The following is a 24,761-nucleotide window of genomic DNA, read 5'->3' as shown; positions in this document are numbered from 1 at the left end:
CCCGGGAGAACACAGAGCACCTCAGGCTGGTGCAACGTCATGCTGGCCTCTGCCGCTGCAGGCTCACCCTGCACTCTGTGCCCCTCCCAACCCCCGGCCAGAGTGAGCCAGAGCCCACGAATCAGCGGCTACTTTAACCCCGTCCTGTCTGAGGGAAAAACAGATGCGCTTTCGTGACCTACACGCAGAGGCAGGGCCAAATCCAAAGCTGAGCCCCTGGGAGCTGTGAGAACAAAGAAGAGAAAGGGAAACCTCTTCTAGCAGCCTCAGAAGCAGCGGATTAAAGCTCCACAATCAACTTGATGTACCCTGCATCTGTGGGATACATGAATAGACAACAAATCATCCCAAATTGAGGAGGTTGACGTTGAGAGCAAGATTTATGATTTTTTCCCCTTTTCCCCTTTTTGTGAGTGTGTATGTGTATTCTTCGGTGTGAGATTTTGTCTGTATAGCTTTGCTTCCACCATTTGTCCTAGGGTTCTATCCGCCCGTTTTGTTTTTCTTAATAATTATTTTTTTATTTTAATAACTTTATTTTACTTTATCTTCTTTTCTTTCTTTCTTTCTTTCCTTCCTTTCCTCCTTTAGACAATGAATCATCCGAAATTGACGACGTGGACTTTGAGAGCAAGATTTATGATTTTTTCCACTTTTCCTCTTTTTGTGAGTGTGTATGTGTATGCTTCTGTGTGATATTTTGTCTGTATAGCTTTGCTTCCACCATTTGTCCTAGGGATCTATCCGTCTGTTTTTTTATCTTAATAATTGTTTTTTATTTTAATAACTTTATTATATTTTATGTTACTTTATTTTACTTTATCTTCTTTCTGTTTTTACCTTCTTTCCATCCTTCCTTCTTGCTCCCTCCCTCCATTCTTTCTACTTCTACTAATTCTTTCTTTGTACTTTTTCTAGCTTTTATTCTGAGCCGTGTGGATGAAAGGCTCTCGGTGCTGCAGCCAGGAGTCAGTGCTGTGCCTCTGAGGTGGGAGAGCCAACTTCAGGACACTGGTCCACAAGAGACCTCCCAACTCCACATAATATCAAACGGTGAAAATCTCTCAGAGATCTCCATCTCAACACCAGCAACCAACTTCACTCAACGACCAGCAAGCTACAGTGCTGGACATCCTATGCCAAACAACTAGCAAGACAGGAACACAACCCCACCCATTAGCAGAGAAGCTGCCTAAAACCATAATAAGTCCACAGACACCCCAAGACTCACCACCAGACGTGGACCTACCCACCAGAAAGACAAGATCCAGCCTCATCAACGAGAACACAGGCGCTAGTCCCCTCCATCGGGTAGCCTACACAACCCACTGAACCAACCTTAGCTACTGGGGACAGACACTAAAAACAATGGGAACTACGAACTGCAGCCTGCAAAAAGGAGACCTCAAACACAGTAAGATAAGCAAAATGAGTAGACAGAAAAACACATAGCAGATGAAGGAGCAAGATAAAAACCCACCAGACCTAACAAACGAAGAGGAAATAGGCAGTCTACCTGAAAAAGAATTCAGAATAATGATAGTAAAGATCATCCAAAATCTTGGAAATAGAATAGATAAAATGCAAGAAACATTTAACAAGGACCTAGAAGATCTAAAGATGAAACAAACAACGATGGACAACACAATAAATGAAATTAAAAATACTCTAGATGGGATCAATAGCAAAATACCTTAGGAAGAAGAACGGATAAGTGACCTGGAAGATAAAATAGTGGAAATAACTACCGCAGAGCAGAATAAGGAAGAAAGAATGAAAACAACTCAGGACAGTCTCAGAGACCTCTGGGACAACATTAAACATACCAACATTCAAATTACAGGGATTCCAGAAGAAGAACAGAAAAAGAAAGGGACTGAGAAAATATTTGAAGAGATTATAGTTTCAAACTTCCCTAATATGGGAAAAGAAATAGTTAATCAAGTCCAGAAAGCACAAAGAGTCCTGTACAGGAGAAATCCAAGGAGAAATACGCCACGACACATATTAATCAAACTGTCAAAAATTAAATACAAAGAAAACACATTAAAAGCAGCAAGGGAAAAACAACAAATAACACACAAGGGAATCCCCATAAGGTTAACAGCTGATCTTTCAGCAGAAACTCTGCAAGCCAGAAGGGACTGGCAGGACATATTTAAAGTGATGAAGGAGAAAAACCCACAACCATGATTACTCTACCCAGCAAGGATCTCATTCAGATTTAATGGAGAAATTAAAAACTTTACAAACAAAAGCTGAGAGAGTTCAGCACCACCAAACCAGCTTTACAACAACTGCTAAAGGAACTTCTCTAGGCAAGAAACAGAAGAGAAGGAAAAGACCTACAATAATGAACCCAAAACAATTAAGAAGATGGGAATAGGAACACACATATCGATAATTACCGTAAATATAAATGGACTAAATGCTCCTACCATACCAAAAGACACAGATTGGCTGAATGGATACAAAAACAAGACCCATATATATGCTGTCTACAAGAGACCCACTTCAGACCTAGAGACACATACAGACTGAAAGTAAGGGGATGGAAAAAGATATTCCATGAAAATGGTAACCAAAAGATATCTGGAGTAGCAATTCTCATATCAGACAAAATAGACTTTAAAATAAAGACTATTAGAAGAGACAAAGAAGGACACTACATAATGATCAAGGGATCGATCCAAGAATAAGATATAACAATTGTAAATATTTATGCACCCAACATAGGAGCACCTCAATACATAAGGCAAATACTAACAGCCATAAAAGGCGAAATCGACAGTAACATTCATAGTAGGGGACTTTAACACCCCACTTTCACTAATAAACAGATCATCCACAATGAAAATAAATAAGGAAACACAAGCTTTAAATGATACATTAAACAAGATGGACTTAATTGATATTTATAGGACATCCCATCCAAAAACAACAGAATACACATTTTTCTCAAGTGCTCATGGAACATTCTCCAGGATAGATCGTATCTTGGGTCACAAAACAAGCCTTGGTAAATTTAAGAAAATTGAAATAGTATCAAGTATCTTTTCCGACCACAACGTTATGAGACTAGATATCAATTACAGGAAAAGATCTGTAAAACATAAAAACTCATGGAGGCTAAACAATACCCTACTTAATAACGAAGTGATCAGTGAAGAAATCAAAGAGGAAATCAAAAAATACCTAGAAACAAATGACAGTGGAGACACGATGACCCAAAACCTATGGGATGCAGTAAAAGCAGTTCTAAGAGGGAAGTTTATAGCAATACAATCCTACCTTAAGAAACAGGAAACATCTCGAATAAACAACCTAACCTTGCACCTAAAGCAATTAGAGAAAGAACAAAATACCCCCAAAGTTAGCAGAAGGAAAGAAATCACAAATATCAGATCAGAAGTAAATGAAAAACAAATGAAGAAACGATAGCAAAGATCAATAAAACTAAAAGCTGGTTATTTGAGAAGATAAACAAAATTGATAAACCATTAGCCAGACTCATCAAGAAAAAAAGGGAGAAGACTCAAATCAATAGAATTAGAAATGAAAAAGGAGAGGTAACAACTGACACTGCAGAAATACAAAAGATCAAGAGAGATTACTACAAGCAATTCTATGCCAATAAAATGGACAACCTGGAAGAAATGGACAAATTCTTAGAAATGCACAACCTACCAAGACTGAATCAGGAAGAAATAGAAAATATGAACACACCAGTCACAAGCACTGAAATCGAAACTGTGATTAAAAATCTTCCAACAAACAAAAGCCCAGGACCAGATAGCTTCACAGGCGAATTCTATCAAACATTTAGAGAAGACCTATCCTTCTCAAACTCTTCCAGAATATAGCAGAGGGAGGAACACTCCCAAACGCATTCTACAAGGCCACCATCACCTTGATACCAAAACCAGACAAGGATGTCACAAAGAAAGAAAACTACAGGCCAATATCACTGATGAACATAGATGCAAAAATCCTCAACAAAATGCTAGCAAACAGAATCCAACAGCACATTAAAAGGATCACACACCATGATCAAGTGGGGTATATTCCAAGAATGCAAGGATTCTTCAATATACGGAAATCTATCAATGTGATAAACCATATTAACAAATTGAAGGAGAAAAACCATATGATCATCTCAATAGATGCAGAGAAAGCTTTTGACAAAATTCAACACCCATTTATGATAAAAACCCTGCAGAAAGTAGGCATAGAGGGAACTTTCCTCAACATAATAAAGGCCATATATGACAAACCCACAGTCAACATCGTCCTCAATGGTGAAAAACTGAAAGCATTTCCACTAAGATCAGGAACAAGACAAGGTTGCCCACTCTCACCACTCTTATTCAACGTAGTTTTGGCAGTTTTAGCCACAGCAATCAGAGAAGAAAAGGAAATAAAAGGAATCCATATCAGAAAAGAAGAAGTAAAGCTGTCACTGTTTGCAGATGACATAATATTATACATAGAGAATCCTAAAGATGCTACCAGAAAACTACTAGAGCTAATCAATGAATTTGGTAAAGTAGCAGGATACAAAATTAATGCACAGAAATCTCTGGCATTCCTATACACTAATGATGAAAAATCTGAAAGTGAAATCAAGAAAACACTCCCATTTACCATTGCAACAAAAAGAATAGAATATCCAGGAATAAACCTACCTATGGAGACAAAAGGCCTGTATGCAGAAAATTTTAAGACACTTATGAAAGAAATTAAAGATGATACAAATAGATGGACAGATATACCATGTTCTTGGATTGGAAGAATCAACATTGTGAAAATGACTCTACTGCCCAAAGCAATCTACAGATTCAATGCAATCCCTATCAAACTACCAATGGCATTTTTCACAGAACTAGAACAAAAAATTTCACAATTTGTATGGAAACACAAAAGACCCCGAAGAGCCAAAGCAATCTTGAGAACGAAAAACGGAGCTGGAGGAATCAGGCTCCCTGACTTCAGACTATACTGCAAAGCTACAGTAATCAAGACAGTATGGAACTGGCACAAGAACCGAAAGACAGATCAATGGAACAGGATAGAAAGCCCAGAGTTAAACCCACGCACATATGGTCACCTTATCTTTGATAAAGGAGGCAGGAATTTACAGTGGAGAAAGGACAGCCTCTTCAATAAGTGGTGCTGGGAAAACTGGACAGGTGCATGTAAAAGTATGAGATTAGATCACTCCCTAACACCATACACAAAAATAAGCTCAAAATGGATTAAAGACCTAAATGTAAGGCCAGAAACTTTCAAACTCTTAGAGGAAAACATAGGCAGAACACAAATCACAGCAAGATCCTTTTTGACCCACCTCCTAGAGAAACAGAAATAAAAACAAAAATAAACAAATGGGCCCTAATGAAACTTCAAAGCTTTTGCACAGCAAAGGAAACCATAAAGAAGACCAAAAGACATCCCTGAGAATGGGAGAAAATATGTGCAAATGAAGCAACTGACAAAGGATTAATCTCCAAAATTTATAAGCAGCTCATGCAGGTCAATAACAAAAAGAAAAAACAACCCAATCCAAAAATGGGCAGAAGACCTAAACAGACATTTCTCCAAATAAGATATAAAGACTGCCAACACATGAAAGAATGCTCAACATCATCAATCATTAGAGAAATGCAAATCAAAACTACAATGAGATATCAGCTCACACCAGTCAGAATGGCCATCATCAAAAAATCTAGAAACAATAATTGCTGGAGAGGTTATGGAGAAAAGGGAACACTCTTGCACTGCTAGTTGGAATGTGAATTGGTACAGCCACTATGGAGAACAGTATGGAGGTTCCTTAAAAAACTACAAATAGAACTACCATATGACCCAGCAATCCCACTACTGGGCATATACCCTGAGAAAACCATAATTCAAAAAGAGTCATGTACCAAAATGTTCACTGCAGCTCTATTTACAATAGCCCGGAGATGGAAACAACCTAAGTGTCCATCATCGGATGAATGGATAAAGAAGATGTGACACATATATACAATGGAATATTACTCAGCCATAAAAAGAAACGAAATTGAGCTATTTGTAATGAGGTGGATAGACCTAGAGTCTGTCATACAGAGTGAAGTACGTCAGAAATAGAAAAACAAATACCGTATGCTGACGCATATATACGGATTTTTTTTTTTTTTTTTTTTTGCGGTACACGGGCCTCTCACTGCTGTGGCCTCTTCTGCTGTGGAGAACAGGCTCTGGATGCGCAGGCCCAGCAGCCATGGCTCACGGCCCAGCCACTCCGCAGCATGTGGGATCCTCCCGGAGCGGGGCACGAACCCGTGTCCCCTGCATCGGCAGGTGGACTCCCAACCACTGCGCCACCAGGGAAGCCCTATATATGGAATTTAAGAAAAAAAAAATGCCATGAAGAACCTAGGGGTAAGACAGGAATAAAGACACAGACCTACTAGAGAATGGACTTGAGGATATGCGGAGGGGGAACGGTAAGATGCGACAAAGCGCGAGAGAGGCATGGATATATATACACTACCAAACGTAAGGTAGATAGCTAGTGGGAAGCAGCCACATAGCATAGGGAGGTCAGCTCGGTGCTTTGTGACTTCCTGGAGTGGTGGGATAGGGAGGGTGGGAGGGAGGGAGATGCAAAAGGGAAGAGATATGGGAACATATGTATATGTATAACTGATTCACTTTGTTATAAAGCAGAAAGTAACACACCATTGTAAAGTAATTATACACCAATAAAAATGTAATAAATAAATAAAAAAGAAAGAGAGCTGGAATAGCTATAATATTAGATGAAATGGACTGTAAGGCAAAAACTGTCCAAAGAGACAAAGACCTCAGATAATGACAAAAAGGTCAATTCATCAGAAGACAAAACAGTTATAAACACTTATCCAGAGCCCCAAAATATATAAAACAAAACCCAACAGTATTAAAGAGAGAAAAAAAAATTTTAACAATAAAATTGGCAGACTTCAATGCTCTCAGCACTTTCAATAATGGCTAGAATAGCCAGTAAGAAGATCAACAAGTAAAACAGAAGATTTGAACAAGAGTATAAACCAATCAGACCTAGTAACCATATAGAAAACAATCTACCTATCAGGTAGATTGTTCCATGTTCTCAAGTGAACATGGAACATTCTACAGGATAGACCAAATGTCAAGGCCACAAAATAAGTCTCACTAAAATACTGAAGTCATACAATGTTTCTTCTCCGACCATAACGGAAGAAAAGTAGAAATCAATATAGAAGTAAACTGACAAATTTACAAATATGTGGAAATTAGACACATTCTTAAACAACCAATGAGTCAAGGAAAAAATCACAATAGAAATTAGAAAATACTTTGATATGAATGAAAATGAAAACACAACACACCAAAACTTATGGGATAGAGCAACAGGAATGCTCAGAGGAAAATGTATAAGAAAAGCAAACTAACCTCCCAAAAAAGAGGAGGAAGGAGTAATATAGATTCCAGTGGAGATAAATGAAATAGAGAACAGAAAAACACTGAAAGGATCAACAAAACCCAAATTGGTTCTTTGAAAATATCAACAGCATTGGCCAACTTTTAGCTAGACTGACCAAGAGAAAAAAAGATAAAACTCAAATTACTAAAATCACTAATGAAGTGGGAACATTATTATTGATCTCACAGAAATAAAAAAGATTGTAAGGGGAATGCTATGAACAATTATATGCCAACAAATGAGGTAACCTAGAGGAAACAGACAAGTTCTTAGAAACACAAAAACTATCAAAACTGATTCAAGAAGAAATAGAAAATCTGGAATAGACAAATAACAAGTAAAAAGACTGAATCAGTAATTAGAAAAAAGCTTCCAACAAGGAAAAGCTCAGAACCAGATTGCTTCATCAAAGAATTCTGTCAAATGTTTAAAGAAGAATTAAATAATTCTAAATAATAAATCCTTCACAAACTCTTCCAGAAAATGGAAGAGAAGGCTTCCTAAACTTATTTTACGGGGCCAGTATTACCCTGATACCAAAGACAAATTAAGATGACACAGGAAAAGAATATTACAAACCAATATTCTTTATGAATATAGATGTTTGGCAAACATCCTAAATAAAGTACTATAAAACTTAATCTAACAGCATATTAAAAGGATTATATACTATGACCAAGTGGGATTTATTCCATTAATGTAAGAGTGGTTCAACATAATAAATATAATCAAAGTGTAATACAATGCATTAATAGAATGAAGAAAAAATCCACATGATCCCAGAATCCAAATGATGTAGAAAAAGCATCTGACAAACTAGAACACCTTTTCATGAGAAAAACACTCAGAAAACTAGGAATAGAAGACAACTTTAAACCTGATAAAGGGCATCTATAAACCCCACAGCTAACATTCTACTTAATGAAAGACTGAAAGCTTACTTTAAGATCAGGATCAAGGATGTCTGCACTCATCACTTCTTTTCAACACTGTACTAGAAGTTCTAGGGAAATTAGGCAGGAAAAAGCAAGAAAAGGCATCCGAATTGGAAAGGAAGAAGTAAAACAATCTCTATTCACAGATGACACAATTTTTTTTTCCACAGAAAGAAATATTTGAACTAATAAATTCAGCAAAGTTGCAGGACATATGAGGAACACACCAAAATCAGTTGTATTTGTATACACTAACACTGAAAATTTAAAGAAAGAAAATTAAGAAAGCATTTCCATTTACAACAGAATCAAAAAGAATAAAATATTAAGGAATTGGGCTTCCCTGGTGGCACAGTGGTTGAGAATCTGCCTGCTAATGCAGGGGACACAGGTTCGAGCCCTGGTCTGGGAGGATCCCATACGCCGCAAAGCGACTAGGCCCGTGAGCCACGACTACTGAGCCTGCACGTCTGGAGCCTGTGCTCCGCAACAGGAGAGGCCGCGATAGTGAGAGGCCCACACACCGCAATGAAGAGTGGCCCCGGCTCGCCACAACTGGAGAAAGCCCTTGCACAGAAAAGAAGACCCAACATAGCAAAAAAAAAAATAAATAAATAATAAATTACTAAACTCCTACTGCCAACATCTTCTTAAAAAAAAATATTAAGGAATAAATTTCCTCCATAAAAAGACATAAATAGGGCTTCCCCGGTGGTGCAGTGGTTAAGAATCCGCCTGCCAGTGCAGGGGACATGGGTTCGAGCCCTGGTCTGGGAAGATCCCACATGCTACGGAGCAACTAAGCCCATGTGCCAAAACTACTGAGCCTGTGCTCTAGATCCTGCAAGCCACAACTACTGAGCCTACGTGCCACAACTACTGAAGCCCGCTCGCCTAGAGCCTATGCTCTGCAACAAGAGAAGCCACTGCAATGAGAAGCCTGTGCACTGCAACGAATAGTCGTCCCCGCTCACCACAACTAGAGAAAGTCCACACACAGCAAAGAAGACCAAACGTAGCCAAAAATAAATAAATAAAATAAATAAATTTATTTTAAAAAGACATAAATAAATGGAAAGACATATATTGTTAAGGTAGCCATACTACACAGAGGGAATTACAGATTCAGTACAATCTCTATCAAATTCCAACAAACTAACACAACATTGTAAAGCAACTATACCCCAATAAAAAAATAAATTTAAAAATATCACGAAAACTGGAAAAAAAATTCTAATAGAATTTTTTGCAGAAATAGAAAAGTCCATCCTAAAATTCATATGGAATCTCAGTGGACTCCACATAGACAAAACAATCTTGAAAAACAAAGTTGGAAAACTCACACTTGCCAATTTCAAAACTTACTTCAAAGGTGCAGTAATCAAAACAGTGTAATACTGCCATAAGGATAGACATATAGATCAATGGGATAGAATTGGAAGTCCAGAAATAAACCCTCTTATTCTTTTATGGTTAAGTGATTTCTGACAAAGGTGCCAAGACAATAGGAAAGAATAATCTTTTCAACAAATTGTGTCAGAACAACTGGATATCCACATTTAAAAAATGAAGTTCTCGGGCTTCCCTGGTGGCGCAGTGGTTGAGTCTGCCTGCCGATGCAGGGGACACAGGTTCGAGTCCTGGTCCGGGAAGATCCCACATGCCGCGGAGCAACTGGGCCCGTGAGCCACAACTACTGAGCCTGTGCGTCTGGAGCCTGTGCTCCGCAGCAAGAGAGGCCGCGACAGTGAGAGGCCCATGCTCCGTGATGAAGAGTGGCCCCCGCTTGCCACAAGTAGAGAAAGCCCGTGCACAGAAACAAAGACCCAACACAGCCAAAAAAAAAAAAAAAAAAAAAAAAATGAAGTTCTACCCTTTACTCACATGATATACAAAAATTATCTCAAAATGGATCAACGACCTAAATGTAAGAGCTAAAAATTATAAAATTCTCAGAAGAAAACAGAGGGATAAATATTCTTTACCTTGGATTTGGTAATTGATACTTAGATATGATACCAAAAGCATAAGGAACAAAAGAAAATTTAGACAAACTGGACTTCATCAAATTTAAAAACTTTTGTACATCACAGGATTATCAAGAAAGGTTGAAAAGACAACCAATAGAATGGGAGAAAATATTGCAAATCATATATCTGATAATGGTTTAGTATCCAGAATATATAAGGAATACTTACAACAGAACAACAAAAGATGAATCCATTTAAAAATAACACAAAACACCTAATTTTAAGAAATGAGGTAAAAGACTTGAATAGACATTTCTCTGAAGAAGATATACAAATGGTCAACAAGCAACATGAAAAGATGTTCATTATCATCAGTCATTAAGGGAAATGCAAATCAAAACCACAGTGAGACACTTCACACTCACTCAATGGCTGTAATTTTTTTAAAAAAGGAAAATAAATGTTGTTGAGTATGTAGAGAAACTGGAAACCTCATACATTTCTGTTAGGTATGTAAAATGGGGCAGTTCTGTGGAAACAATTTGGCAGTTCCTCACAAAGTTAAACACAGAATTATTATATTACTTAACGGTTCTATCCTAGGTGTATATCCAAGAGAATCAAAAACTGGTGTTCAAACAAACGCTTGTACACAGATGTTGATAGCAGCATTATTTTAATAACGAAAACGTGGAAACAACCTAAATGTCTATCAACTGATCAGTGGCTAAACAAAAGGCATGACATCTATACAACGAAATATTTTACAGCCATAAAATGGAGTACTGATGTCTGCTACAACACAGATGAACCTTGAAAACATGATGTGAAGTGAAAGAAACTAGACAAAAAAAGCCACATATTGTATGATTCCACTCATATGTAATGTCCAGAGTAGGCAAATACATAACCAGTAAGTTGATAGGGGATGGGAGGTGGGGGTATGGGGAGTGACTACTTACTGGGTGTGGTATTTTTTGAGGGGTGATGAAATATTCTGGAATTAGAGGTGATGCTTGCACAATATTGTAGAAGTACTAAAAGTCACTGAACTGTACACCTAAACATGTTGAATTTTATGTGACTTTTACTTCAATTATATATTTAAAAAGAAATCTTTCCCTAATCCAGCACAATGAAAATTTTGTCCTATATAAATCTGTGAAAGCTTTATAGTTTTGTCTTTCATACTTAGGTCTCTAAAAAATTTAGAACTTTTTTGGGGATACTGTATGGGATACGCGAATCAATTTCATTTTTTCATAAGGACTGCCTGTTGTCCCAGCATCATTTATTGAAAAAAGAACTTCACTAATCTGTAGTACAAACTCTGTCATATACCAAGTGTCCATATGTGTTGGCATTTTTTAGGCTTCTATTCTGTTCCATTGATCTAAGTGTTAATTCTTGCACCAATAATGCACTTTATATCATTTTAAGTCTTGGTATTTATAGAGCAGATCTTATCACTCTGTTCTTTTTCTTATTCATGAGTATCTTGGTTATTTTTGGTCCTTTGCATTTCCATTCTGTATAAATTTTAGAAGCAGCTTGTCAAGTTTCTCTCTCCCTCTCTTAAGTAAATACATACACAAACACACACACACCACATACAAACTGTTAGGATTTCATTTACTACGCTTGTACAGAAAAGGATAATAGTTTTAAAGGATACCCCTCTAATTTACTGAAAAGTGTTTACTTCTGGGGGGTGTGTGAAAGCAAATGAGAATGAGATGAGAGGGTGGTTCAAGCGGATGTTAATCTTATCCACGTTTATTTTTATTTTTTAATAAAAAGAATGTACTCATGTATTATTGTACAATAAAAAAAATTTTAGTGATGAAAACTATGGAAGGGATTGTTACAAAAATTAAGGAGTGATCAATGTACTCAAGAGCCTGAGAGAAGTCAAAAAAATGAGCATAATGTCTTGTATACAGTTGATAATTAATAATTTATTCTTTGATAATAAAGAAGCAGAAGCAGCCACCAACTCTGAGAATTACAAGCTCTCTTTGAGATAGAAGGAATGGAACAAAGTATTAACTCAGAAAAATAGTTTAATCAGAAAGGATAGTTGTTTAGCCTTGGTGATCTTTATTTTAATATAATAAGCAAGAGGAGAGAATAGGGGAAATGAGGAGATGAAAAAAGGTAAAAGTCTGAAAACTGCAATTCATTAACGTATATAAAGGAGTCAATAAGAGATGAATGAAAGGCTTGCTAAGTAGTGAGGTTCTAGAGCAAGTAGAATTTGTAGTGGGTAAGTCAGCACAAATAAGGAGGAGAAATGCCAAATAACTTCCAAAAGAAATAGCATTCCTACTTTTAGAGCACTAATCTGTATTATATTATGCAACTGAGAAGATAGGGAAGACAATTTATTTCAGCTGATCTCAAACTCTCTGAGGATATGCACTGTAATTTCAACTGTGAATTATTAAACAACAGAATTTTCCTCGTAAGGGAAATTATAACTGGAATACATATTTTCTTAGGAACTGTGCTGATTCTTTCTAGTTATGTAGCTATTCTGTCCGAAAGCTACTTAGACTGATTAGGCAAACACTTCTAAAAGAAGAAATGGAGAATTATATTATCAAAATTAGAATACATAGCCAAAGTATCATTTCCCTTTATAAACTCTGTCTTTTGAAATACCAGTAAGAATACCAATGAAGTAAACATACAACTTTGTAGTTGATGCTAGAGAAATTCTTTAGTCGGCATACATTTCCTCTTTGAAGCACTATTTTTACCACTTAATATTTTTTTGTTTTGAAAAAATATTTAAACTTACAGAAAAGTTGCAAGACTAATACAACAGAAGATCTGTTATTTGGATTTAATTTTGGGTAGCTAGTGAGCAGATTGATAATAATTGAAGTGAGTCTCCCAAAACAGCCATGCATGAAGGAGTATGGCTTCCACGGCAACAATTCGCCAGTCCCCATTGTAAGGCTTTTGCAGTCCTTGTCAGCCTGATGGTTAGCTCTATCAAATGAACCCTTTCCTGGTAACGTCTCTATTTAGAGACCTTTAAGGTAGGTTGCACTCTCTTAAAAATCCTACTATACATACAATTGTGCAACATAGGATCTGAACTAATAATAAAAATAGATTACATATGAATGCCTAAATGGGTTCTTTCAGAAAAAAAAATATATATCATGTGTCTTCCCAGAGCTTCTAATACTAATCAGAACACCAATTAAAGTGTTATGATTAAGTGTTATAAAAATTTACTAAAGAACAAAAGTATCAAACCAGAGTATCCTGAGTTCACTAAGGTATTTGACAAGTCATATATTTGACGAGAATTTTAAAAGTTCTTGGAACAAGATAGACAAAGTGCGTTTTGATGGGCTAGAAGAGAAACATATATTAGGTAGTTAAGCACTTAACCAGTACAGTTTCTGGTAGTATGTGAAATAGCCTATCCTAAAAAGATGTTCCATCAGTGACTTGAATGACTTGACTAACATACTTGCAGGTGACAGCACTAGAAAAGACAGGTAAAATACCAAATGTCTGACATAGATTTAAAAAAAGGTCTCCTTGGGGTAGACTGATCAGTTAAATGCAAAATAATGAAATTAAACAAGAAAATGTGAAGACCTGGATTTAGATTAAAATCAATGGTATAAAAAATCCACAAGAATTTATGATTTATATTTATAAAGAAAAGCCACACTTTATGATTTTGCCTAGACAGAGAACTTATGAGGCTTGACTATAACAGATCTTTTAAAATAAACATAAAAATTTAAATATTCATATGAGTTTGTTTCTTAACAACAACTGTTTATACTTACTAAAATCATTTGGGATTTTTGTTGTTCTCAATGGTAGTAATCAGAGTTCTTATTATTCCATATAAATTTGCCTTCCAGGAAAATAAAAAGGTAAAACCTTGCTGATACCTGCATTCCAGTATCAATTTCTGATGGTGTATCTGTCTAAAACACTTAGAATAGTGTCTGCTACATAATTATTTAAAGCTATCTATCAATATTATCATTATTACTATAGCTGCTTAATACATTTGCTTACTATAGGGAGAGAATATGCTGATTATTTGTCTATCTCATGCAAAAGTCCTTGTACGTAATGGGGATTGCTAAATATATTTTGGTTTTTTTATATCTGTCTTGTGAACTTAGTTGGATGATGCATTGTAGTTTTTCATAAAACATATTAAACAAATATTCATACAGTGCATACTATGTGCCAAACTGTGTTGGATGTTGGATAAATCATATAAACTAACAGAGGTGATCCTTGTCTCATAGACGTTATAGTCTACATATATAGAACTCAAACACATGAATAAGTATATAATTGTAAATTGTGGTAAGTGCTATAAAGGAAAAGAACAAGGTGTTATGAGAGAGAATAGCTCTGAGAAAAATTTAGATTGGAGGAGAAGATTAGTGAAGTCTTTCTGTGATAAAGAGACACTGAAACTGGAACAGAAAAAATAAACAGAAGTTAGCCAGGTAAAGAGTGGGGTCAAGAGCTTTTAGGTAGTGGAAACAGCATGTGCTCAGAGCCAAGAAAAAGCTGGATGTAAACTTAGTGAGCAAAGGGGAGAGGGAGAGAGTTGGTAAGGGAAGGGCCTAGAACCAGATCATGTAGAATCTAGTAGAACAGAAACTATCTGATGCCAAAGCTCATGTTGTTAAAGCACAATGCATACTATTTCCCAGATTTGAAAAAGGTCTACGTAGTTTAATAGTTTCCTACTTATTTTATTGATAATAATAGCAATCTTTGTGAAAAACTTATAAGAACATATACTTATTGGCCCAAATAGTGATTACTACAGGTTTACTACACATGCATACAAAATCAGTCCACAGTACTAAAAGGTTAATGCTAGGAAAAAACAACTGGCATCCTAATAACTCAATCCCTACATTAACAACTATAGTAGTGATATAAAAACTTCTCGGTTCTTTCAATTAAAATTTTGAGAAAGTCAAACATTACTAAAGATAACATAACCTTCTAAAAAATCCTGCTACATGTCACCCATATGAGTAGGAACAAATAAACAAGAATAAAAAAGCACATTAAGCACATGGACATCTTGAACAGAAATTTTATTTTATTCTGTAAACATCCATGCATTATTGTATTCCTTTCATATGCCAGGAAAAATTGTGAAAGACTTTGAAATGGACAAAAATATTCTTAGGTGTCTTGTGTAGTGGACCATTTTGAATTATCTACACTGTTTAGTCTTTTAGCTATTTTACAAATATAAGTTGTAAAAAACTGAGAGTAATGTAAGTAGTGTTCGTCCAAATGATCCTTTTGTACCATGGAAGTACAATGGACTGCCTTGCAGGTTATCACCAAGTGTTGCATTTATTTGTAAATTCATTTCAGCACTCCCAATGCCTATATATTTGTGTTCTTTGAATTCTCCTGTTAACCAATTGTAACATCTTTCTGGTTCCCTCATTACTTAACAAATGAAATAAGATCTTTGACATGTATTCATTTGGTATTTGTAACAAAGACATGATTTTAACTTAAAAAATAATTCTTTAACAGTTTTAGAGATCATCCACTGAGATACCCAATGGATTCACCTAATAGAACCAGTAAACAGCATTGCCAGAGGAGTGCACTTTTTTTTTAACATCTTTATTGGAGTACAATTGCTTTACAATGGTGTGTTAGTTTCTGCTTTATAACAAAGCAAATCAGCTATACATATACATATATCCCCATATCTCTTCCCTCTTGCATCTCCCTCCCATCCCCCCATCCCACCCCTCTAGGTGGTCACAAAGCACCGAGCTGATCTCCCTGTGCTATGCGGCTGCTTCCCACTAGCTATGGATTTTACGTTTCGTAGTGTATATATGTCCATGCCACTCTCTCACTTTGTCCCAGCTTACCCTTCCCCCTCCGCGTGTGCTCAAGTCCATTCTATAGTAGGTCTGCGTCTTTATCCCCATCCTGCCCCTAGGTTCTTCATAACCATTTTTTCTTTTTAGGTTCCATATATATGTGTTAGTATACAGTATTTTTCTCTTTCTGACCTACTTCACTCTGTATGACAGACTCTAGGTCTATCCACCTCAATACAAATTACAATTTAATTTCTTTTTATGGCTGAGTAATATTCCATTGTATATATGTGTCACATCTTCTTTATTCATCTGTTGATGGATACTTAGGTTGCTTCCATGTCCTGGCTATTGTAAATAGAGCTGCAATGAACATTGTGGTACATGATACTTTTTTAATTATGGTTTTCACGGGTAAAGGTCCAGTAGTGGGACTGCTGGGTTGTATGGTAGTTCTATTTGTAGTTTTTTAAGGAACCTCCATACTGTTCTCCATAGTGGCTGTATCAATTTACATTCCCACCAACAGTGCAAGAGGGTTCCCTTTTCTCCACACCCTCTCCAGCATTTATTGTTTCTAGATTTTTTGATGATGGCCAATCTGACTAGTGTGAGGTGATACCTCATTGTAGTTTTGATTTGCATTTCTCTAATGATTAGTGATGTTGAGCATTCTTTCATGTGTTTGTTGGCAATCTGTATAACTTCTTTGGAGAAATGTCTATTTAGGTCTGCTGCCCATTTTTGGATTGTGTTGTCTGTTTTTTTGATATTGAGCTCCATGAGCTGCTTCTAAATTTAGGAGATTAATCCTTTGTCAGTTGCTTCATTTGCAAATATTTTCTCCTATTCTGAGGGCTGTCATTTGGTCTTCTTTATGGTTTCCTTCACTGTGCAAAGGATTTTAAGTTTCATTAGGTCCCATTTGTTTATTTTTGTTTTGATTTCCATTTCTCTAGAAGGTGGGTCAAAAAGGATCTTGCTGTGATTTATGTCATAGAGTGTTCTGCCTATGTTTTCCTCTAAGAGTTTGATAGTGTCTGGCCTTACCTTTAGGTCTTTAATCCATTTTGAGTTTATTTTTGTGTATGGTGTTAGGGAGTGTTCTAATTTCATTCTTTTACATGTACCTGTCCAGTTTTCCCAGCACCACTTATTGAAGAGGTTGCCTTTTCTCCATTGTAGATTCTTGCCTCCTTTATCAAAAATAAGGTGACCATATGCGCGTGGGTTTATCTCTGGGCTTTCTATCCTGTTCCATTGATCTATATTTCTGTTTTTGTGCCAGTACCATACTGTCTTGATTAGTGTAGCTTTGTAGTATAGTAAAGAGTACACTTTTAAGCACTTGCTTAAGCCCACAAGTATCTTTTCTTGGCAATTGGAGTGAATCCCAAATACCAACAGAACTTTACTTAGATGACTGTTTCTTTATGTTTAAAAAAACAAAACAAAACAAAAAACAACAGAAAACAAAACCCCATTGTTTTTTTTTTTTAAAAAAATAAATTAATTTATTTTTGGCTGTGTTGGGTCTTCGTTGCTGCGTGCGGGCTTTCCCTAGTTGCAGTGAGCGGGGGCTACTCTTCGTTGCAGTGTGCGGGCTTCTCACTGTGGTGGATTCTCTGTTGCAGAGCACAAGCTGTAGGTGCATGGGCTTCAGTAGTTGTGGCACGTGGGCTCAGCAGTGGTGGCTTGGGGCTCTCGAGCACAGACTCCATAGTTGTGGCCCACGGGCTTAGTTGCTACGTGGCATGTGGGATCTTCCTGGAACAGGGATCGAAGCCGTGTCCCCTGCATTGGCAGGTGGATTTTTTTAAAAAATATCATCTATTTTATTATCATCATTATTATTATTTATTTATTTTTGGCTGCACTGGGTCTTCGTTGCTGCATGCAGGCTTTCTGTAGTTGTGGCGAGGGGGGCTACTCTTTGTTGCAGTGCATGGGCTTCTCATTGTGGTGGCTTCTCTTGTTGCAGAGCGTGGGCTCTAGGTGCATGGGCTTAAGTAGCTGTGACACGTCGCTCAGTAGTTGTGGCTCTCAGGCTCTAGAATGCAGGCTCAGTGGTTGTGGCGCATGGGCTTAGTTGATCCGTGGCATGTAGGATCTTCCTGGACCAGGGGTTGAACTTGTGTCCCCTGTATTGGCAGGTGGATTCCTAACCACTGCGCCATGAGGGAAGCCCCAACCCCATTGTTTTTTGATTTGTGTTTTGTCTTTGTTTCTAGTTTGTGCACTGCCAGGAAATTATCGCTTCCTGGTGGCAGCAATGCTTGAGACTTTGCTTTTATGGTCTGACCATTTGGTGATCTCTGTAAATGTATTATAGATGTCCATTCTTTGTTGGGTGAAAGATGACAGAATCCTATTTGTAGTCCTACTTGTAGTTTTATTTGTCTATTTCTCCATTTTGAGCTCAAAACAATTAAACTGGTGCCCTCTGGGAAGGAGAACAGGTCTTTGATTTTTTGGGGGGGGGTGTATTGGGGATGAGTTTTTGTGTTTCTGTATTTACTCTGGACCTGTGGCTGAAGCTACAGAATTGAAATTATGAGCCCTCTCTGTGTTTATCTGTAATTCAGAAAGACCTTTATCCTTTACCATTGCGAAATGTTTCCCAATCTCTGGGAAGTATAAAGCTATATTGTCTCTGAAGTTAAAGGAGCTCTGTTCTGACTGGCTTACAGAGCTAAATGCCTAAATAAGTTAATTATTCCTAATATTTCCCAAAATAAACTGAATTTCTAAAACTTCAAATATGCTAGACTTAAAAAAGAATCTTCTACTAGAAACTAACTCATAAATATTTTAAGAATCCAAGTTCATAAAATTAGGGTAAATCTTTGGCAAATAAGACTAGCTTAATAATTTTGGTTTAAAAATTGTCTTAAATAATTTTTAATGTTAAATATAATACAAGTACACATTTTGTTTTTCTTGGGTTGCTTTCCCTAAACATATACAGGTTTATTGACTGAAGAAGCTTACATTATTCCTACATAATCCATGTCAGCTTGAACATAATTTCCATGATCTTTAGGTAACTTAAACTTTGGAGTGCATTACATTAAATTAATGGATAATCATTAGAAGCCTAGATAATTTTTAAATAAGATAAAATAGGAAACATCAAGTACTAAGCGTAAATAAATTTTTTTTTACTGTGGTGAAACATAACATAAAATTTACTACTTTAACCAGTTTTAAGTGTACAATGAAATGGCATTAAGCAAATTCACAATGTAATGCAAACATCACCATTATCCATTTCCAGAACTTTTTCATCATCCCAAAGAGAAATTCCATACCCTTTAAACAGTAACTTCCCACTCTCCACTTTCATCTATCCTATTTTCTGCCTGTATGAATTTGACTATTCTGAGTACCTCATGTAAGTGAACTCATACAATATTTGTCCTTTTATTTCTGGCTTATTAAATTCAGCATAATGTTTTCAAGGTTCATTCATGTTGTAGCATGTATCAGAACTTCATTTCTTCTTTCGGCTTAATAATATTCAGTTATATCTGTATAACACATTTTGTTTATCCATGTATCTTTGGGCTGTTCCCACCTTCTGGCCATTGTGAATATAGCTGCTATAAACACTGGTGTACTAGGTGCTTGCTTTCAATTCTTTTGGGTATATAAGTAGAAGTAGAATTGCTGGATCACATGGCTAACTTTTAGAAGAACCACAAAAGTGTTTTTCACCGTGGTGGCACCATTTTATACTCCCTCCAGCAATGCCCAAGGGTTCCAATTTCTCCACATTCTTTGCCAACACTAATTTTCTGGGTTATTTGTGTTTTTTTTTTTTTTGGGGGGGGAGGTTTTTTTTTTTTTTTGATAAAACACCAGAATGGATATAAAGTGGTATCTCATTGTGGCTTTGATTTGCAGTTCTCTAATGACTGGTGATGTTAAGTATCTTTTTGTGTGCACATTGCTATTTGTATACCTTCCTTGGAGAAACGTCTATTCAAATCCTTCACCCATGTTTCAATTGGGTTCCCTTTTTTTTCTTTTCTCAGTTGCAGCAGTTCTTTTTATATTCTAGATATTAATCATTTCTCATACATGTGATTTGCAAATATTTTCTTTCATTCTGTCATTTGTCTTTTTCTCTCTTGACAGTATCCTTTGATGCACAAAAGTTTTTAATTTGATGGAGTCTTATCTATTTTTTCTTTTGTTGCACTGATTACTAATCATAATTTTAAGTTTATATACTTTTGCTTATTTTTATTTGCTATATAGATGCTAGAAATTTGTGTCATATTTATGAACATGTTCCTTTTTGCTACTTTAACAAGTAGTCAAGGGATTGCATGTCACTGTAGAAAATTATATTATGCATGTTTATGAGCTTTGCTGTCTGCTAATATATGCGTATGTCAGATAGTTCTTAATTATCTACCCCAAGTTTTCTCTGTGAAATAGAAATGACTTTCATTAAAAGTTATACTTAATATGAGTTGCTGAGACTACAGCAGAAGCAGCAGTGATAGAGATATACAACTGAGCATGTGCTTTTATTTTTTTAAGGGGAAAAAAAAAATTGCCCTAAAGCAGCAGCCCTCGAACGTTTTGGTCTCTGGACCCCTTTACACATTTATAATTTATTTAGAACTCCTAGAGCTTTTGTACATGTGGGTTATAACTATCAATATTTACTGAATTTGAAATCAAAACAAAAATTTTACGAACTTACTAATTCATTTGAAAAAAGCAATGATTAACATGTTGCATGTTAAATAAACTATACCATTATATTATTATGAAGATAGTTTTCAACTTGTGGGTCATTTGAGAAAGAACTGTAATACTAAAGCAAAGTATCAGTTTGTTCCAGAATATTTGAAAGAACATAATGAAAGATAAAACTCGGAAAGTGAAGATTATTTCCTTTGATTTATAATGCCCGAGCCTGAAAATAAGTTATAAAATGTGTTAAAATACACATTCACTTAAAACAAGGTTCACTTAATTTTGATGGGCTTCTTTCCTTGGCCTACTGATTAGTGCTTTTACCCACTATCTATGTAATCTGCCTAGATAGCAGAGATCCTGTGTCTTACCAGAATAATTTTCTCTGCTATATGTTAACTTTATTATATGCTTGAGTATTTAAGGGGAAAAAGAACAAAAAGTTCCTCAGTTATGAAAGAGTTACTTCTTAACTGTGTTACCTTTTGTGCTTTTAAAAATGTTTTATTGTCATTTTAATAAAAAAAGGCAACCAAAAAATTATTTCTCAGGCATCCATGATCCTATCTTAAATCAAGTGTCCAAATTTCCTCTGACAACTCTAAATCAAATCAAATTATTAAAAAATTTCAGGGTATCTTTCACTGAAAACTATCTTTGAGATTTCCTGGCAGGCTCCTAGAAATCACAGAAATTTGTTCTTTCAGCATAGATAAGAGTGATGAAAGATTAATTAGTTTGTTTGATGAGTTACAACTATAAATTTCATAAGAAGTCGTCATATCAAAAGAGAAGCCCAGGGCTTCCCTGGTGGCGCAGTAGTTGAGAGTCCGCCTGCCGATGCAGGGGACACGGGTTCGTGCCCTGGTCCGGGAAGATCCCACATGCCGCGGAGCGGCTGGGCCCGTGAGCCATGGCTGCTGAGCCTGCGCGTCTGGAGCCTGTGCTCCGCAACGGGAGAGGCCACAACAGTGAGAGGCCCACGTACAGAAAAAACAAAAAAAACCAAAAAAAACAACAAAAAAAGAGAAGCCCAGTCTCCTCTAGGTTAAGTTTATATAAGCAAAATGTTATTAATATAACTATTTCATTAATTGTGTGCTTTGTGTAAAGTCCCTGGAGAATTGTCAATTACCCCCAGTCCCTAATGGTTTTACTCTAAGGGGAAATACTGCTTAAAAACTCGTGAAATAGTTATATTCCATCCCTCAATAGAGAATTTTACTCCCTGCCATTCCGCTATTACTGGATACAGTTAATAACTACAGCTATTAAGTTCCTGTCATCTACAGATGGATTTTGATGCTTACCTAAAAGTTATGCTGTAAGCTACAGACCAGAGCTTGTGCATTTAACAAGAAGGACAGTTTCACAAGCCTCACAGAAAGAACTGTACCAGATACTTCCAACTACTGACACTTCAAAATATATATTCTTGGGTACAGACTGCTGAAGTGATATTGCTTAGATAACTTTTAGACTGTAATAGTGGACTGGGTTAGTATTTCCAAAACTCTCATTAGTCTAGAAGCTGAAAGCTTCATGAAAGCAAACTGCTAAGATCTAGTAGAATGAGAATTAATTACATAGGACTGAGTAAACAGAAGAATTTTTTCCTGGCTATTTGTTTGGAATATTATTGATGTTTTAAATGTTCTATTTTTAGGGTATGTGAAGAAATTTCTTCTTTCTTCTCAATCTATATATAACCCACACAATTTCGTACATCCTGATTTCTTAAAACTAAAAGTTTTGATTCTCACCGAGTCCCTCAGAATTCAGAAACTCTTACTAGGTCTGCTAACTTTTTTTGACAATATAGTGATTTCCATAGATTTATTAAGAATATCTTCCTTTTTAACAGGATATAATTGGACAAACTGATGGTGGAACCAAGGACTTACCTGTGTCATGTTTGAGAATGGTGCCCATTTAATCAGATACATCTACCACTTCTGAAGAACAAAGACTGGCTGTACTCACGAAGCTAATACCTATAAAGCCCTCCCAGGAAAAATGACCTGGTACCTGAAGTAGAGGGTGTCAGCCTTACATGTGGTTAAGGAAGGTCACTTATATATGGTAATGAACTTTTGGTGACCTGGAGAAGAGAGGAATTCACCCAGTAACAGGTACCTGCAGGTGAAAGAGGGTGAAGAGATTGTCTGGGGCTTGGCTTCCTAAACTTGGAATGGCAAAAATAGAAACTTTTAAAAGTAAAATCTGAGATTCCCTATGAAAACTTCCAGAGAGAAGTTAATTTTGCAGCCTCAGTATTTGCAAAGCAAACTCAGAGAAGCTACCTGGTTAATTAATACCTTGCTGCAGCTAAATAAATAATCAATCCCAAACTAATGAGATCTGCCATTTTTTTGCAACAAAAATCATTATGAGATTATTATGATTGGGGGTGTAGAGAGCTGTCAAGAAAATGGGCAAGAAAGGTTATTAAATGTCCTGATTTGTATACTCTTCTGGGTTATCTGCACTTTTTACTTTCACTATTTTACAACTCTGCAAGCTATAGAAAACTAATGCTAATGCAAATTATTGTCTACAGAAATGCAAATAAATTTTGTCTTGAGAAGGAACAATTGATTATTGTCCTGTGTATACTGACCAATTTTGTATCTATTTATAAATTCATCCCAGTCTTTGTGACTGTTGATATATGTATGTGTCCTTTTTTTTTCTTTGAACTGGTTTAACAGCTTACTGTTCTCTCATTAATTAATTAAATAGAATAACTGACACATTTATATTTCTATGAATGTTATGATTCAACCTTTAAACATATTATCCTTTAACGCATATCATACTGTGTTCTCCGAAGTATTTGTTTTCATGGATTTATCTAAATATATTTCTGACTCCAATTGTGCTTATAGCTTAAAGCTTTGCTGCTTGGACCAGCAAACTTCCAGAGTAAATATAGTCTACTGTTCACAGTTCTTACGTTGTGCAATACATTTTATCATTCAAGTATTCCAAACCAAGGTCCAAAAATCCTAATTCTCATTCTATAGAAGAATTTGTAACTAGTTAGTCATCTCCCATAACATCATTCTTTTTCTTTCTCTCTTGCACTGAGAGTTGCTATAGCACAGAGGTGAAGAGTGATGATTCTGGAGCCAGACTGCCTGGACTTGAATACCAGTTTAGTCTCTAGCTGGTTATATGTCCTTAACCTCTTTGTGTGTCAATTTTCTCATAAGTAAAATGACAATGTATGCAAAGTGTTGGTATATGTAAAATGTTTAGAAGAATGACTGACAATATTATTTTAATATACTAAAATCATCATGGATAGGAAGAAACAATAAAACCATATATATACAACCATGTATATTCTTCAATTTTCTGACCAAAACTTTTTAAGTGCTTCTGGTCTTTTGTAATGGTATCATTTATCTCCAGGCAAATCTATGAGTGTCAGGTTGCTAACTTTTAGCATTTTCTCTCTTAAGTTCCAAATAAATGCCCTAGGAAGACAGACACTTCCCGACTGGCCATATCAATCTAACATATTTGTTTTCTCCATATCCTTTCCCAAAAGGAAATCAGCAACTCTTTCTTCCCAGGGCAAGCAGATTTTCTTGCATCCAGTGGAGCTTGGGGACCATCATTATTATGTGGGACTTCTCCAGAAGATTTAATTTCTGTCAGTAAGACAAGATTTCTTATTATGTATCTCCATGGCTATTTTTGTCTTAAATTCCTCCTTGCCTCTCATTATGCTTGGAGTTTTGCAAGCATAATACAAGCATTATGCAAAGTATAGTTG

The 24,761-nt window shown here is 36.2% G+C and overlaps 1 protein-coding gene across 5 annotated transcripts in view; it reads right to left on the bottom strand.

Annotated features, from left to right (window-relative positions):
- The window catches only part of GPHN (gephyrin), a 636,104-nt gene that overhangs the window by 242,680 nt on the left and 368,663 nt on the right, over positions 1-24,761 (bottom strand). The window lies entirely within an intron of this gene.

This window comes from Phocoena sinus, chromosome 2, assembly GCF_008692025.1.
Source record: "Phocoena sinus isolate mPhoSin1 chromosome 2, mPhoSin1.pri, whole genome shotgun sequence".
Classification (NCBI taxonomy): domain Eukaryota; kingdom Metazoa; phylum Chordata; class Mammalia; order Artiodactyla; family Phocoenidae; genus Phocoena; species Phocoena sinus.
This window is presented reverse-complemented; position numbering and strand designations above follow the sequence as displayed.